This window comes from Stegodyphus dumicola, chromosome 11 (assembly GCF_044657685.1).
Source record: "Stegodyphus dumicola isolate Sdum_Otavi_A_Nest chromosome 11, ASM4465768v1".
In the NCBI taxonomy this organism is placed as follows: domain Eukaryota; kingdom Metazoa; phylum Arthropoda; class Arachnida; order Araneae; family Eresidae; genus Stegodyphus; species Stegodyphus dumicola.
In genome coordinates, this window is record NC_140778.1 from 95737771 (window position 1) to 95756023 (window position 18253).

An 18253-nucleotide genomic window follows, 5' to 3' on the forward strand; every position below is an offset into this window, starting at 1 on the left:
CATGCATTGCAATAAACGATTATATATATATATATATAATTTATTTCCTAAACAATATTGATTAATTGATTATATTATCTCCTATGTTTATTTAAAGTAGAATTATTTTAAAAGAGTGAATCCATACTGGTAAGTTATATTTCGAAAGATGTTTTGAAGTAATTTGAAAGCAAAATGTTAATAATGTTTTTGGTTAATAATGTTAATAATGTTTAGCAAAAAGCAAAATGTTAATAATGGGGACTAGAGTTAAATCATCATGAAGAATAAAATTTCAATTGTAAAAGGAAAATTAAAACCATGTAATCATTGTCATTGATCGGAAATTAATTGACTTTTCAAGGGGAACAAACCAACTCTCATTCAACGAACAATAATTGATAAAAATACGTAAATACGAAGGTGTTTCGTCTTTACTCGAGGGATAAGTTAAAGCCGAACCGGCAATTCTAGTCAGGCCAAATATCTCCGCGAATAGAAGGGATTATGACCCAATGCTTATACTCAAAGAACTTATTCTTATGAAGCAATTTAGTCAATTCAATTTGGAGTAAAAAGCAAAATCTGTAGAGAAATCCGATATAACCCGAGTAACCGTCCCCGACACCTTCATGTTTATGCATTTGAGTTCTATATTATTTTTAAAAATTAAACATTGGAAATTCAATTTGGAGTAAAAAGCAAAATCTGTAGAGAAAGCCGATATAACCCGAGTAACCGTCCCCGACTCCTTCATGTTTATGCTTTTGAGTTCTATATTATTTGTAAAAATTAAACATTGGAAATTGTTATTATGAAATCGAATTCAAAGTAAAGTTGAAATAAACATAGAAGATTACAAAATAAGATAAATAATGCAAAGTTTGTAAAAACAAATCAAAGACAATATAAAGTAATATATAAAAATGTAAAAAATAATATATAATAAGAACAGTGAATGTACATGAAGATATAAAGGCCAGAAAAGGTATTAAGTAACTTACATTCTTTCTAGTGGGGGAGTTGGCAAAGTATTCTCTTCATGTCTGACTCATAAGTGTTGGGTGTCCGAAAATTCTTAGCGGCAGTGGGGGCTTTGAATAATATCAGTCGGTAAGACTTGGGTGAAGTAATTTATGGTAGTGGGTTGGACTCGGAATTCTTGAGGGATGTATTATGTGGAGTTCTTATTTGAGGGAGACTGTCTGTTAAGATTTTTTTGAAAATACTAGTGAATGGAAATTAATTAATTTCTGGCTAATTGTCGTGTCGCAATGATTAAGAATTTAAGAAAGGGAAAAAGGAATTTTCACTGTCCAAGAGCTATTAGACAGACTAAAGTCATGAAATAGGCCCATTTTTTTAGTAACAGTATAGTAACAGCATGAGTCTGAAGAGAATTAGGTTTTTACAATGTATGCAATTGAGTAATTACACTATATACAAATCCTTCAACTGATAGTCATCCAACTTATACCGCCTTCTATGTTTAGGAACAAATTATCATATCCCTATCAGTTACATGATTGAGAGTGAGTATTTAACGCCTGCTCTTTTAAGGCAATGGTTGATAAATTGAATGGGTATTAGATTATTTTTGAGAATTTTAATAAGGAGCAAAATTTCGCGTTGTAAATCTATTGTATCTGTGCATATAATTTTAATTCGTTGTATTTGATTAATTATAGTATTGTTAATTACTTTTTTGGATATGTTGGAGTTCCAATTTATTAATTTGTTAGTACTGAAATTGAAGTTTCTTGTTTTGTCAAAAAGTAAAATTTTTTTGTAGTTAATGATTTGAAGATCTAGAAAGTCTATGCTATTTTGTGAATTATTAGTTTTATTAAGTGTAAGACAATTCGGATAAATCTCGGAGTGTTCAATTTTATCAAAATTATTAATTGTAATAAGGTCATCAATATATCTGTAGGTGTGTTTGTAGTAATTTAACTCTTGTGGTTGTAGATTTTTTTGGAAGTTAAAGTCTTTGACAAATAAAAAGATATTACAGATCGAGGTGCTGGAATGTAAGCCCATTGGCAATCCTCTGACTTGTTTAAAAATTTGATTTTGAAACTTGATGTAGTTATGAAAAAGTGTGCATTTTAGGTAGGTTTCCCATTTGTCAAGAGTCATGATATTGAGCATATCAGGGAAGAGTTTAGTTAGATCAAGTAGACTGGTATAGATTTCTTCTAGAGGAAGTGAGGTATATAAGTTTTCAAAGTCATAGCAATTAATGTTTTGGATGTTAATGGTTTGAATAGTATTAATGACAGGAGTGTTATTATGAATGATCCAGGATTGTTATGATTAGTGTTACAATCATTGAAAATAAATTTACAGATTTTATTAAGTTGAATTGAAAAATAATAGTCTACATTTTTCTTGTAATTTATTAGTTCCAGTAGCAATAAATCTGAATTTTAATTGTGTTTTATGGAATTTGGGAATCGCATAAAGATTAGTAAATCTGTTGTAGTTTGCATTGAAAGTAATATTGAGTTTCTTATGAAAAGTTTTAAACCTGTTTATTATAGATGTTTCTGTAAGGTTGGCTAATTGATAAGTAGTTGCGTTGAGAAGTTCTTTATGAATAATTTCTGCGTAGAATTGTTTTCATATAATGCTAAAGTTATTAGTTGTTTAACTATTTTTGTAATAGTAAAAAGCTGTTTTAATTTTTTAATATCTGATGTATGTTTCGACCAATTCAGTGTACTTTTAAACTTGAGGTGACTGATTTCGGTGGATATGCGTTGAAGAATTTTGGCTTTCCATTTTTAGAAGGTATCTATGGGTAAATTCAGTTGATAGCTTGCTTTAACTATAACTTTGTTCATGTTGTTTTCGAAAGTCTTGTAACAGAAATTTGTAGTCATGTTTCTGACTGGTCTAAATTTTGTACCATAACTCATTAGTGTTTTAAGTTGATGGTTTTGTATGATATTCAGGTTGCCAGTAATTATATGCTGGTGATGAGAATCCACGTAATTGCTGTAAATTGGTGTCTTACAATGTCATTCTGCTGTTTCATCTATTTCATCGTGGTTAGTCGGCAAGTTGCTTAAGGACCTTTTATATTTAAATGCAACCATAGGTAATGTATCAACTGCGGGGAAGTAATCTTTACAATCTCTGATGATTCTTGAGAAATGAATATTGTCAAACTGCGGATGTAGAAAATTGACTTTAAAATAAATTTTGCGTTGAGTGAGACTATTAGAGAGTCCGAAAAAACTAAAATCGAGAATCATGTCTTTAATGATTTGTATGTCGTCGTAGCTTTATTGAATGAATTTTTTTTAGTTTGATAAGGATTTATTAGTACAGGAGTGTAACAGTTGAGAAGTTTTTGGGAAAGTTGTCTGAGTCAAAGAAACACTTCAATTGTTTTTTCAATGCAACTGTATCCAAAGTGGATAAAAATCTCGCATTATTTTTTATTTTGCTTCCTCTTATTCCGCTCTGCGTTTTGTTGCTGTAGTGCTTAAATTGGCTGAAAATAGACTTCTTAGAAGTATCTCTATGACTAAGCATATAAGTGTTAAGTCCATATGGATAAAGTGAACGTTGTTTTAGTATATAGAGAGATTCCTGAAAAATTCGTGTTTTGTGATTGGGTATTATATCTAGTATCTGAAGTTGAATAGAGTTGAAGTCATGGTGCTTAAAGTGCTCTAATTCTGCTGTATTGAGTTGTGATTGTGTACTTATTTTAATGCTATTTTTTGTGCGTTGAATTTTTTGATTTAAGCTCTATGGTTATTGATTCGAAAGTTAAGATTGTTTTTAGTCTGTCCTATATATTTTATATGTCAAGTGCCGCATGTAATCATGTAAATACAGTTAAATGTTTTTCATAAAAATTGTATTTTGGGTTTATCTGTAGCAGGCATGGCGTTAAATTTTCAAGTTTTTCATCTAGTGGAATGACATTTAATGATTTCAATTTCAGATAAACTAGCAAGATATAAAAGTAAGGATGCTGCTAACCTTCAATACAGTAAAGTTTTTGTATAAGAACTTTATAAAACATAAAAATTAAAATATTAAAAAAGAAGAATGGAGGTAATATATAAAGTGGGTTAATTAGGCAAGAGATAAATAGCACTAATAGCTGCTATTTAGCATATCCAATGTTGTATGATCTTAAATTCATTAAGTGCGAAAAGAAGTTACAATTACTTGCGCAATTGCTGCAAAGTTAGTTAATAATAATTTATTTCCTAAACAATATTGATTAATTGATTATATTATCTCCTAAGTTTAATTAAAGTAGAATTATTTTAAAAGAGTGAATCCATACTGGTAAGTTATATTTCGAAAGATGTTTTCAAGTAATTTGAAAGCAAAATGTTAATAATGTTTTAACGGGGACTAGAGTTAAATCATCATGAAGAATAAAATTTCAATTGTAAAAGGAAAATCATATATATATATATATATATATATAATAGTTATATAAATATATATATATATATATATATATATATATATATAAAATCTTTATATATATATATATATATATGTTACCGTGAAAGACCGAAATTGGAGAATGTCGACTTTCACCGGAGAATGTCAAGATTCACCAAATACGTCGGTGAAAGATCGAATATTGCATTACATTCTTGTACATTCGGAACCTCACCGGTGTATGTCGACACTCACGGATGTGTTCTGGTGTAGGTTGAAAAGAGAGGAGTATATGTACACGCTGTCATTGCAAAAGGAAGTGTTTCACAAATAAATGCTGTTGTAAAAGCAAGGGCCTCTTGTGCAATTGAAAGTGTCTTAAGAGTTTAAGTTTTTGCAATAAATAAGATTTGAATCACGTAATTTAGTAAGTTATAAACTTCTATTATTTTCCTTTCTCATTTTGAATGTACAGTGTGTTTTAAGTTCTTATATTCTTAAGTTCTTAATTTAAGTGCGTTTTTTCGTGACCGAATTACGGAGAAAATATAATATTCTTATGTGTTCAACGTTCACCATTAGTAGATGGTGAATGTTGACATTTCCCGGTGTAAGTCAGAAATAAGAGTATTTGGAAAATATTTCGGACATACAACAAGCGACTATGTGAATGTTGACATTCACCGGTGAAAGTCGACATTCTCCAGATTTCGGCGTTTCACCATAACATATATACGATAAACGTATATATATAGATATATATGTATATGTGTGTGTGTGTGAATTAATGTTAGGAATTCTCATCGCACATATTGATCTATAATACAGAGCAAATTTGGCAGATGAATAAGATAAAGTATTCAGATTTATTTCAGTTCACATTTGCGGCCCCAATTCATTTGAAATTCTAAACCTACCTATTTCTAGAATATTTATATTTCTCATATTGTTGAAATAGAAAGAAAGTAGCACGACGTCGTGTCAGACGTGACAGAGATAGAAAAAATGTGCATAGTTCGACAATATTGTGGCTTAGTAAGAGAAATATTTGATTCAGGAAATTTTATATTCCCACTTAGCTAGGTCATTATCTTTATGTAAAAATCATGTGATGGGTATATATATATCTACATAAATATATTTTAATTAATTAAGTTTTATTTATTAATTTTCTATTAATTCAAAATTATTTAATATTATACATTAAAAAATAATTGCAATGAAAAGTTGGAATCTCGAAATTTTTATTATGTTTGATAAGTACATTCTCAAAACTCGAGCTAAATAATATTATAAATCTCTGTAAATCTAGAAATATATAGTCTAACAGAAACAGATGAAGAGAACAATTTATATTAGATTTGTTCCGAATAGAGTATAGGATGGATTTCAGTGTTTACTTAGTTTGTTTTACATACATATGTATTATTATTTATAAACATAAAGTCCTTTTTGTCTTTGTTACTCTAATTATATCAACTATTTGACATTCAACAACTAACTTCATAACAACTTCTCATTCACAAATTTTACAAACTGGCCGTTTAAACACGTGTATTTTGTATATTAGCTTTCTGTTTAGATATTTCATTAGTTAATGCAATAACGTTTCCTCATAATCAAAAGGTATGACAATAAATTTGAATTCTTCACAATATGATTTTCCAACTTAAACATTTATAATATATTTTTGTTATGAAGGAATGAAAAAAACATTAAGCATTATAAATCTGAAAACGTATTATTTTCCAGACCAGCGTTTTTGTCAAAAAATTATTAAATGTATAATTAAACTGGACCTGAAACATTATGTTTTGTTTTATTATTTTTTCCGAAAAGACTTACGTCTCCGACACGTATTGCAATCTTAAACATTGGGGATCCAATTCTTCTAGTAGTTGTTCGCTGTAGTATATTTCTGCTTCTCCTTCTTCTTCTTCAAATAGACGTCGATAATTATTTGCGCTGAAATATTTTTATTTTATTAAATATATATGTTCATATGTTTGAATTCATTAATTTAATAAATGATTACTTATACGTTTTTTGTGAAAAGTAGTAAGTTACAGTTTGCGAGCATTTTTACAGATTGTCAAAGATTTTTAAACGCTCAATGTTCCACGAAGAAAATATCATTACTTATTCAAAATCTTTTAAAAACAATAAATATGGAAATGAATATTCCTCTTATTAGCCTAAATTCCATTATGAGAATATACAGGTATAATAGGAAATGAAGCTGCTGGCACCAACAGCTCAGGATGCCATATTAAAAGGTCTGATTGACATCTATCATCTCAAATCAAACCATGCAATCAGGAAAAAAATTTTCCAAACACGTTTTAATAAAATAAGAAACAGGATGGGACGAGACAGATACAAGAAGATTGCTCGACGGTTACCTCCCGCAAGTATCCCTATAAAGAATAATTTTTTTTCTCCAATTAGATTGGCAACAAGTCATGGAAAGTTCCCATTTTATTACCAGAGATTCCTAAGAAGCACGTAAAATGCGAGCGCGAAAAACCTGCAAATCTAGAAAACCTAAGCTTTAAAAATGGCACTCTCCCTTACTTTCCCTTCTTAGAAAAAATAACCAGGATTTGCATCAAAAATTCCAGAGAAACGTGTTTCTACAATATAAAGTGTGTGTCAGCACTTCAACAATTTATGAAATATATTATTGAAAGTGAAGGAACTGTGATTATAAGTATCTAATCATATTACAAAAGTGAATAAGCATATATTTAAGAACAAGAAAATTTTTAAACGGTGGCTTCCGTTGACCATGCTGATGAAATTTCCAGTCGAGCGCAATTAATCAATGTTTGGGATCTCAACCTGATGGCTGCGTATGCTGAGTCGATGACTGATCATTCATTTGGACAATTTCCGCACAGGATTAAAAATTGCCTTCCTACAGACTTCTTCACTTAACGGCCCATGCGTTCAAAACACAGATTTACACGTTAACTGAAATGTATAAAAAATTAGCGAAAACAAAAAAAGTATTTAAACGCACAATATCTCTTCGGATCTTCTTATGTTCCTGATTATTACATCTGCTGAAAACAATTTAATACGTTTAAATGCAATTACATTTCATTGAAGTGATCTATTAATTGTTTAACAGTTTTCTGCTGTTGACTTCAATAAATTTAATGATGTTTGGTATTTCATTTGTTTCCAGCAACACCTTGTCTCCTTTGCAAAGAAAATTAATATTAACTTTTGTAATTAAGAAATGATTTAGATGAAAAATTAAATTGGACTGGAGATAATGTCTCGGTTGTTTTCGTTAAAAGAAGTTGGTGCTTTCCTAATTCAAAAATATCTCCATATATATACATAACATACATGTAATTAATTTACACACTTAAAAAAAGTATTCTTCACATGGTATCTTCAAATGGGTAGATACGATAGCTAAAAACAAGTGTCGGACTAAAGCGGAGCTGCAAAGAGCGATTTGTTGTACTGATACTTCCGTTTATATAATTCTTGTTATTCGATGCATGTAGTTTTGTTGAAATTCGTGTTACAAATTGCTTTATTCTCTGATGTAAAATGAATTATACCAAATTTTATTCAGAAGATTTAAATAACGGTTTCGATCACAATACACAGCAGTTACTAGTAAAATATCTGGATCAGTGACTTTTTGACGTCATTTAAAACGCTTAATTACAGGGCCGTAGTACAATCCCCAACCGGCCCCAAACCCAGGGGTATAGCGATATACAATAGTGACATGATCGAAGATTCTTTGGAAATAATCGCTGTCATCGAATGACATGCATATTCTATTTAAGTAATCATAGTCATCAGCTTTTAATATTCGTTGCAAATAATCATTGTCATCGAATAATCATTGTAAAGAATTATTCTCATCGGATAATCATTGAAAATAATCTTTGTCGTTACATAAAGGGGCATAATAGCTGATGTATAAAGAATTGTACTCAAATTCTCAATAAAACAATCGAATATGTATTGCAATTTATCATATGATTATTATTTACAGGAATGATTCTTAAAAGATTTCGACCTACGGCTCCTAATGACGCCGAGGAAAACTTGCGCAACTGTGACAAAAAGAAGATTTCAAAATACAATTAAAGCTTCAAAGCTAGGAAAAATGTCTGAATTTAATTTCCTTTTGTTTAAATGAAGCTTAATGTTTTTAAAGGAAACTGAATATAACGTCATTGTATGTCTAAAATCTTTCGTTAATATCAGTATTTTAAATGAATAGCTGCTTTTGGCAACTTTTATGTTTCACCTTTGGATACGTGACACGATATGCTATCGCTACGTTAATTCCTTTATTGAGATTTTGAAATTTTGTTATATTGAAATAAATTTAAGTCATAAACTCTAATGTATTACCTGAAATGTCAAAGGTCTTTGTTTCCTGAGTTGGCAAGAAAAATTTATTTACGAATCGCTGGTTGCTTGGAAAGAATGAATACATTTTCTTCATAATAAAATGTTTCTATGCAGTTTATGCTATTCTAATTTTATTTATAAAAATTTAATTTCTTTTATTGTATAGTTCCTTTCTGAGTAGAAGTTTAAACTTCTGTAGGTATTTAACGTAATTTAGATTCAATGTTACTTTACTACAGTTACATAATTTTTTTTTCAATTTACTAAAATGCCTGAACGCAAGAAGACAGCACAAATGTTACAGCGAGCTACATAAAAATGAAGTAAGAAACACTAGGAAACTCAGCAGGCAAGTACAAGAAAACTTGCGAGCTTCAAAAATGAATGAAGATACAACTAGAAACTCAGCAGGCAAGCATAGTGACAAGAAAGCTTACACATTCAAGAAAGTGAAGAAGAAACGAATAGGAGTTCCAGCAGACAAGCAGCAACTCAAGAAACTTCGCGTGCTAAAACTGTATCAGGAACTAGTAGAACACACAAAAGACATTCAGAAAACCAAGAAACACTGCGTGCTCCGGAAAGGGAAGCCGAAGCGAAACGGAGGCCCATTAGATAAGTGGAACGTCAACAGAATATGCGCGATGAAGAGAAGCGATGAAGATAAGTTGCGCGATGAAGATACGTTACAAGTAAACGAAGGATACAAGACTCTCCGCGTCACCGTAAGATTCGACAGGAAATACCAGAACAGCTCAAGAACCTGCATAAACAACTCAAGACGCTGCAGATTACGAACAATTTCGGTTCGAAGAGGCAGAGCTTGTACGAGAAAACAAGCTTCGCAAGAACGCATTAAGTACTCTTCACAATGCAGGAAGTTAACTTTGAGCAACACACTGTATACATAGAACTGGTAGACATATATAGTAAAGATTTTGCTTTGGCAACAGCCCCCTAGTAAAATGTATGAAGTTTATATTGGTATCTCACAATACCTGAACGAAATTTTTCTATTTACTTCTTCATTTACTATTTTCTTAAATTTTTTATCAGTAATACTGTCTATATATTAAATATATCAAAATCAGAAAAATTTAATTAATTATCTTTAAATGTATCTAAGTAATGAAAACTTCGCCCCTGTTCATACCGAAACAACACGATGCAATTGTAGATAGCTAGAAAGTAAAATGTATTCAGCAGGCTGTACAGCAAGCGACATGTATAAATGGTGATAACACAAGAATGGTATTTAATGTTATATACTGGCAGAGTTTTAAAATAAGAACATATACATCAGTGTTTTAAAAATACGAATTTTGCATCAAATTGCAAAACAAATATCTTAAAATCTGCCTTTTCATGCATAAGAGTTCAGCATTCGGAAAATTATATTTTCGTAAACGGTTTAGCAAAAATAACAAAAATTATTGCCTTGAGAAATGGATAATCTTGGTATGAATCCGAATTACGCCAAGACTACCTGTCAATGGTTGTTTTGAACGCGCCCTTAATGTATATATATATATAACCCTTAAAAAACGTAAAGTGAGTGAATCTACTATCCGACTGTGTAATAGTATGATAATGCTATGTCGTATGAACATAACTTCTTGCATTGTAAATAATCTGTAATATTATGATAATGCTATGTCGTATGAACATAACGTTTTGCATTGTAAATAATCTGTAATAGTATGATAATGCTATGTCCTATGAACATAACTTCTTGCATTGTAAATAATCTGTAATAGTATGATAATGGTATGTCCTATGAACATAACTTCTTGCATTGTAAAAAATCTGTAATAGTATGATAATGCTATGTCCTATGTGTTGAAGTATGTTGTAACAGTATGTTGCGCTATGTCCTAAACGTTGTTAGTGCTATGTCCTATGTTTACTGTAATCAGGTCCCCTGTGTCCAGAGAGCTAGTACATGGGGGCTATACCATTTTTGTCAATGACGATGGCGTGGTGCCCCCTGTACTTGTTCCTGTCCTGTCCAGTCCTATCCGAGTGTGTCTTTATGTCTTGAGAATTTAAGAAATAAGAAATGCATTTATCAATCTGGATAAAGCTAACGCTATTGCCCGAATAACAACGTTTATTTAACACTTGATATAACCAATTTCATATACATCTTGAAAGTAAAACATAAATTTCCTAATCAGATTCTACCAACTGCAGAAAAAAGACAGAAATAATGGAATTTCTAATAACACTACAAGTAACATACCGAGGAATAAATTGCGCGGCAAAACTGATGCAATCTACAATATGTAAACCAAAAAATTTATGTACCGCAATAGAAATGCAATAGAATGAGAAATGAAACTATGATGAGATTTATAATGAAAAATTTACCATAAAGTATTAATATATGATATTAGTAAATATATACTTTTAATACTACTCATTTAAATATGCTGAAACTTTCATAATATTCATTACTTACAAACGCTTTTTCATCCATCGAAGCATAGCACAAGCCATTCTCAATTCAGTGCTGGTGCACGTCAATAAAATAAGGATAAATCCAAATTTTCACAAAACATCAATCGCTTTGATTCGTTTCTCAAAAGCGTTTACCTACAAATGCAGTATTAATATATCACATCAATATAATTCTGGATCATAAAATCTCCAAACAACGCATTAAACGCAAAAAATCGCATTAAGGCAGAATGAAGAATTTTCACTCTTACAATGGCTTTTACAACATTATACAATAGAATCTAATTTCTAAACTAAGTGTTCATTGTTACACCATATTTCATTCTTGAGGAATCTTTCATGGTTGTTCAGTAATTCTAACTGTTAACTGGTTTAAATCGAATTATGATTTCATATATATGCGCAGACTTATATATGTATATATTAATACGTATCTGTAGTAACATACATCATCTTATTATATGTAGGCGCATAATTCTAAATTAATTATACTAGTCAACATAATTTATATATTGATAGCATCAGACTTTAAAAATTATTTATTACTATCTGCTTGCTAACTATTATATAATTACGTACAGTGGTACCTCGACATACGAGTTTAATTCGTTTCGTAACCTTGCTCGTATCTCAAAGCAATTTTCCCCATTGAAATATTTCGAAATGCCATTAATCTGTGCCAGCTCTCAAATCACGACCTCAGTTGTTTTTGTTAAGTGTTTTCGAATAAGGAAAATGTATTTTCTTATTCAAAAACAAGAATAAGAAATATGTATTTTCTTATTCATAAACAAGAAGAAACAATTATTTATAAATAACAAATACATATTCTATAAAAACATAATTAAAAGAAAAAGTGAAGTGCCTACGGAAGCGCTTAATTTTTGTCTCTGGTCTTCGCTTTTTTCGTCATGCTCTGCTCATTTTCACCCGCAGATCGTTTAAAAAACTGTCGAAGGAGGTTTTTTTCCTTCCTCCGTGTCAAGGATGCACGACTAGTTGCAACTTTTTCGCGTTGATTTTTATCCACGCACTCTACAACTTTCTCCCACATTCCCAAGACCTAAGATCACGCTCTCTAGAAGAATTTCGGCTCGACAGCAGTTGTCGCCCAACAGTGGCGGAGGGGTAAAATCGCTGAGCACTGGTAGTTTCAAACTGGTTTCGATTCTAGGCGAATAGGTTGACTGCATGGGAGGTTTCGGAGATTTTCCTATGTGTAACGTGTATATTAGCCAGATTCCCTTAGAATGTTCTCCACGAAGGCATCCTTCATCCTAGGCAGATTGCGCAAGTGTGCTTCGTTATAATCAACTAAATCAAACCAAACACCAGAATTGCCTGTGTGGCACAGATAGACTAAACACTTGTCGAGCACCGAAGCTAGAATCCTAAGATTCGAGGACGAATACGAAGGTTGTGAAATCCGGCTTTCCTATCTCCATGCCAGAAAACCGCTAAGCGGAAAATATTTTTAAGTTTTTTGTGGTGAGTAGGCAAAATAAAGCAGGATTAAGATTATCGTAGGATTTACGTTATAATCATGATGGTAAAGTGATGTAATTATATTAAAATCATGACCAGTATATGAAATTATTCGTCAAAGTTTTGGACTGATTTTGGTATATATGGTTCGAAGGTAGCATTTATGACATTGAAGCATCCTTTTTGAATATTTATATAAATATGTCGCGAGACTGCTCAACTAAGCTGAGATCGTTATAGTCAAGGTCGATTATGCTGACATTTTCTCAAGTCAGTAATTTGACCAAAGTATTATACTTTGGTACTTTAGTTTTACACTAATGTTGAGAGGAAATAAATGTTTCTTTGCTCTTATTTGTTCCGTAATAGAGTTCCAGGTAGAGTGTGATATATGTAGGGATTATAGCGATGTTCAAAGTAAAAGGTATACAGGAAAGAAAAGTGACAAAAAGAAAAATGTGCCTTAAGTTATAGTTGATTTCTTTCTTTCAGCAAAACATGTATATTCTAAACGCGATCGTCTAATACTATAACCAAAATTTATCAAAACATCGCGGCATAAAAATACATAGCAACGAATTTTCAAGCATAATTTTTTTTTATAAACTGACTAACATATTTACATTAACTAAACTGAGAACTTTTGCGGCGAAGACATATATTAGTTCAAAAATCTATAAATATGTCAAATTAGAATAAATTCTATGTAGAAATGTTAGCAAAGATACTGTTACGAATTTGGTATTTAAAAAGCTAATGTTAGTTCAATTATAAATTAAATGGTTTTATTTCTCGCGCAGTGCAGCGCGTGACGAATATTAAAAGAAAGCTAAGCAGGAAAATTGAAAATACAAGAGCGCGTGCATTAAATAAATAAATATCTCTTTTTGATTTCGAGAAAGTACTGGAAAATTCTAGCGCGTGATTTTAAAATCTTATAAAAGGAGGAAAACATCTCAGTTCGCAGTAGTTGCTTAGTTTGTTGTTGTTTAGAAAACTGCTCTTGTTGATTGTAGCGAATTCGCGGATTAGCGTTCTTTAGCTGTTTTGAATTACGTTCTATTGGACATTTGAGTAGTTAAAAGATAACTACTGTGAGATATTATAATACTGCATGATAATTTGAGAAAATTTAAGCATTTTTGTTGTGATAATAATAAATTTTTGTTCATTTTTCATCGGACTTGTGCATTCATTTCATAACGAACTCGTACGCACGCAACAATTTTTGGTGTCAGAAGTGGGATTTGAATGCCAATAACAAGAGCGATGGAAGAGCAATTAAGGCAGTTGATCTCAGTCTTTGCCTCGTTGAAAGAAGATATGAAATCTAATCAGGAAAGGATTGAAGCGGGACAAGAATCCGTTAAGGAAGAGATAACGACCATTCAAGCTGGTCAATTAAATTTTAAAGATGAAATAAAAGCCGTACAAGTAAAGATTGAAGAAAGTCAATACGAAATGAAAAGAGAAATTGCCTGCATGATGGAAACCAAATTCGATGCTATGGAAGGCAGAATAGATGTGGTTGAAAATAAAGTTGGGCAAATTGAAGAAAAAGTTTCTTCCGTAAAAGGTCAAATTGAAGAAAGAGTTTCTTCGGTGAAAAAAGAAATAGAAGAAATAGTTTCTTCTGTAAAAGACCATATAGAAGAGCGAGTTTCTGCCGTCGAGCAACAAATTGATGATAGGGTTTCAGCCGTTGCGAAAGAAGTTAACGCTTTAAAGAAGAGCATAGCGAACGAAAGAAGCAATTCTGAGGGTTTTAAATTCTTACCGATGCCTGCTCGTCCATCTCTGAAGATATCCACATATGATGGGAAGACATCCTGGCAAGTGTATAAAACACAATTTTCTATCGTTTAGGATGCGAATGGATGGGATTCCCAAACTAAGGCCTGCCATCTCGCCGCTTCTCTGAGAGCAGACGCAGCGGATATCCTGCAGACGCTTCCAGAAAACCAAAGACTTGACTTCGAAGCTTTATCCGGCGCATTGGAACTGCGCTTTGGCGAGAAATGTTTAAAAGACTACAGCAGGCTTCAATTAAAATCCCGTCAACAGAAGCCCACCGAATCACTCCAGGAACTCGCCACAGATGTTGAAAAGCTGTCCCACCTCGCCTTTACGGAGTGCCCGAGAGAAACGAGGGAAATCCTGTCCCTGCAGTACTTTATCGATGGCATCCGGGATCCCGAAATACAGAAGGCTCTACGAATGGCGGATGTTAAAGATTTGAAAAGCGCTTTAGTTACGGCATGAAATTCGAGGCAGCCCAGCAAGCCACTCGTCGAGACCGCCACCCCGTGAGAGCTGCTCAAGTCCAGCAGCCAGAGAATCAAGTCACTGCTCGTCTAGACGATTTAACTAGACAACTCAACGCCTTGAGACGGAATATTGGTGATAAGAAACCGACCGTTAAGTGCTGGAACTGCGGTGCTGAAGGACACATACGACGAAACTTCAGAACACCCCAGGGCACGGATGTTAAGACCGCTCCTAGCAAGCAGCAGGGAAACTAATTAGTGGCCATCTCGTGGGGTGGAGGTTGCCAGATAATGAAAAGCCCCAGTTTAAAGCGCTTCAGATTTCTGCAGTGAGAGGCGGCAGTAATGGACTTTTTGTAATAGGACATATTAATGGAGTTCCCTGCAATATGACAATAGATACAGGAGCCAACGTTACCATCATCCGAAAAGATTTGGCTCAACAATTGGGAAGCAAACTTATCTGGACGCCGCCCTGCATTACCCTCCAGACTGTGTCCGGTGAGAAGATCGATATTGCGGGGAAAGTGAACGTTAATATCAGGTTTGGAAGTGCCGCTTACCATCACATAGCATATGTAGCAGACGTTACAGATCCTTGCATACTCGGATTAGACTTTTTAAGGAAATATAATTTTTCCTTGGACTTTAAAAATAATGAATTGCATTCTGCGTCTGAGGACATAACGTTATTTGGAATTAATAATGCAGAAGTTAAATCTGTCCACAGAATCATAGCACAAGACAATATCACAATACCGGCAAGAACAGAAATTTTACTCCCTGGATCTATAGCCGAAAACAGAGATTTTCGCTACGGCATCATAGAATATCCCAATAACTGTAATACCCCGAAAGGAGTACTAGTAGCCTCAACAATCGTCGACTTATCGAGAATGGTTATTCGTGTGAGAGTTGCCAATGTAACTGAGAAGGCGAGAGTTATTAAGAAAGGCGACGTGGTTGCAGCATGTACTCCAGTAACCAGCGTTGAAAGAAAGAGCAACATCCCAGAACCCGTGCCCTCAGAGAGCATTACATCGGAGTTATTGCAGAATGCGCAATTAAACGATGAAGAATAGAATGCTGCCGATCGCGTCATTAAAGATCTTCAAGTTGTTTTCTCCCGCTCGTCTTCTGACGTGGGTCGAACTAGTTTGACGCAACATAGAATCGATACAGGCGATCATCACCCGATCAAGCAACATCCAAGACGCCTACTGTTTGCTAAACAGGAAGAGGTACGAACACTTTTAAAGGATATGGAAGAAAGCGATGTTATCGAGCCTTCAGCAAGTCCATGGGCATCTCCCATCGTTCTTGTCAGAACGAAAGACGGCTCAACAAGATTTTGCGTTGACTATCGCCGGTTGAATGAGGTTACGAAGAAAGACAGTTAACCTCATCCTAGAATTGACGACATTTTGGACACTCTATCTGCAAGCAAGTGGTTCTCAACACTTGATTTAAAGAGTGGTTATTGGCAGGTAGAAATACACCCTGGTGACCGAGAAAACACGGCATTTACTACGGGACAAGGGCTTTGGCAATTCAAGGTGATGCCGTTTGGACTGTGTAATGCGCCGGCAACATTCGAACGTCTTATGGAGACTGTTTTGAAAGGCCTTTCCTACGAAGCCTGCCTGATATACCTGGACGACATCATCATCGACGGAAAGAGTTTTGAAGAACATTTAGAAAATTTTAGGAAGGTGCTTCAGAAACTGAAAGAAGCCAATCTGAAGCTGAGTCCCGCTAAATGCAAATTGTTCCGAAAGGAAGTGACTTATCTGGGACATGTCATCTCTGCAGAAGGTGTACGCACGGATCCTGAAAAGGTATCAGCGGTTAAATCCTGGACACGTTCCGAAAATGTCCATCAGCTGAGAAGCTTCCTAGGGCTTTGCACCTACTATAGGAGATTCGTGAAGGACTTTTCTTCCATCGCAAGACCCCTTCACAAGCTGACAGAGAGCAAGCAAACGTTCTTGTGGACAAAAGAATGCGAGGATGCATTTAACAACTTAAAGGAAGCTTTAACATCTGCTCCAATCCTGACGTATCCTCAGCTCGACAGACCATTTATTCTCGACACGGACGCGAGCAATGAAAGTGTCGGTGCGGTTTTGTCCCAAGAAATAGACGGCCAAGAACGTGTAGTAGCGTACTGGAGCAAGTGCCTGTCTAAACCGGAGAGGAATTACTGTGTCACCAGGAAAGAGTTGCTCGCCATAATCAAAGCTGTAGAACATTTCCATCATTATCTATACGGCAGAAAATTCCTCCTCTGCACGGACCATGCCTCATTAGCCTGGCTTTTAAATTTCAAGAATCTTGAGGGTCAAATAGCCGGGTGGATACAGAGACTCCAAAAATATGACATCACTATCCGTCATCGAAAGAGATCATCACACGGGAACGCCGACGCCCTGTCTAGAAGACCTTGCCCAGAAAGCTGCCGATATTGTTCCAGGGTGGAAGCGAAATACGAGCTGCTGATTCCGGTCGCAAGACAAATTACAACATCAACATCGGCTGATCGAGACTCGTGGAGTGATGAGAAGACCAGCTGGAAGACCGTGACATTAAACCCATACTTGATTTAATAGAGTCATCAAACAGAAAACCTACATGGCAGGACATTTCTATCTGTAGTCCTACAACAAATCAATACTGGGCACTCTGGGATTCACTTCACATTCGAAACAGCGTCTTGTACCGGAAATTCGAGTCGGATGATGGGAAGACGCTCCGATGGCAACTGATACTTCCAAGATCCCGGATTCCTGATGTCCTCAAAGAACTACATAAGAGCCCTACAGGAGGTCACTTTGGAATTATGAAGACCTTACAGAGAGTTCGTGAGCGCTTTTACTGGAATAATGCAAAAAATGACGTGCAAAAGTGGAGCCGATCTTGCGATGCCTGTGCAGGTCGGAAAGGACCTTTCTTTCTTTCCACCGACAGCGAGGCAGCCGGTCCACTGGGTAGTTAGCATATCGGCTAGGTAGCCCCGCTGACGGAAATAACTTGAACAATAGACGCACTTATAAATACATATTGTGCTCAAGACGACTGCTGGGGGCAGTGCAAACAAATCCTGGACGAAGACGATAGTGCATGATGGAAGAAGGGTGCATTGCGGGCGTGAAGAACAATTCCAGTTACATATTTACAGAGTAATGGATAGGTGGTTACAAATACTAAAAAAAAATAAGAAGTAAAATACTAGAAAGTAAAACAATGCATAAAAT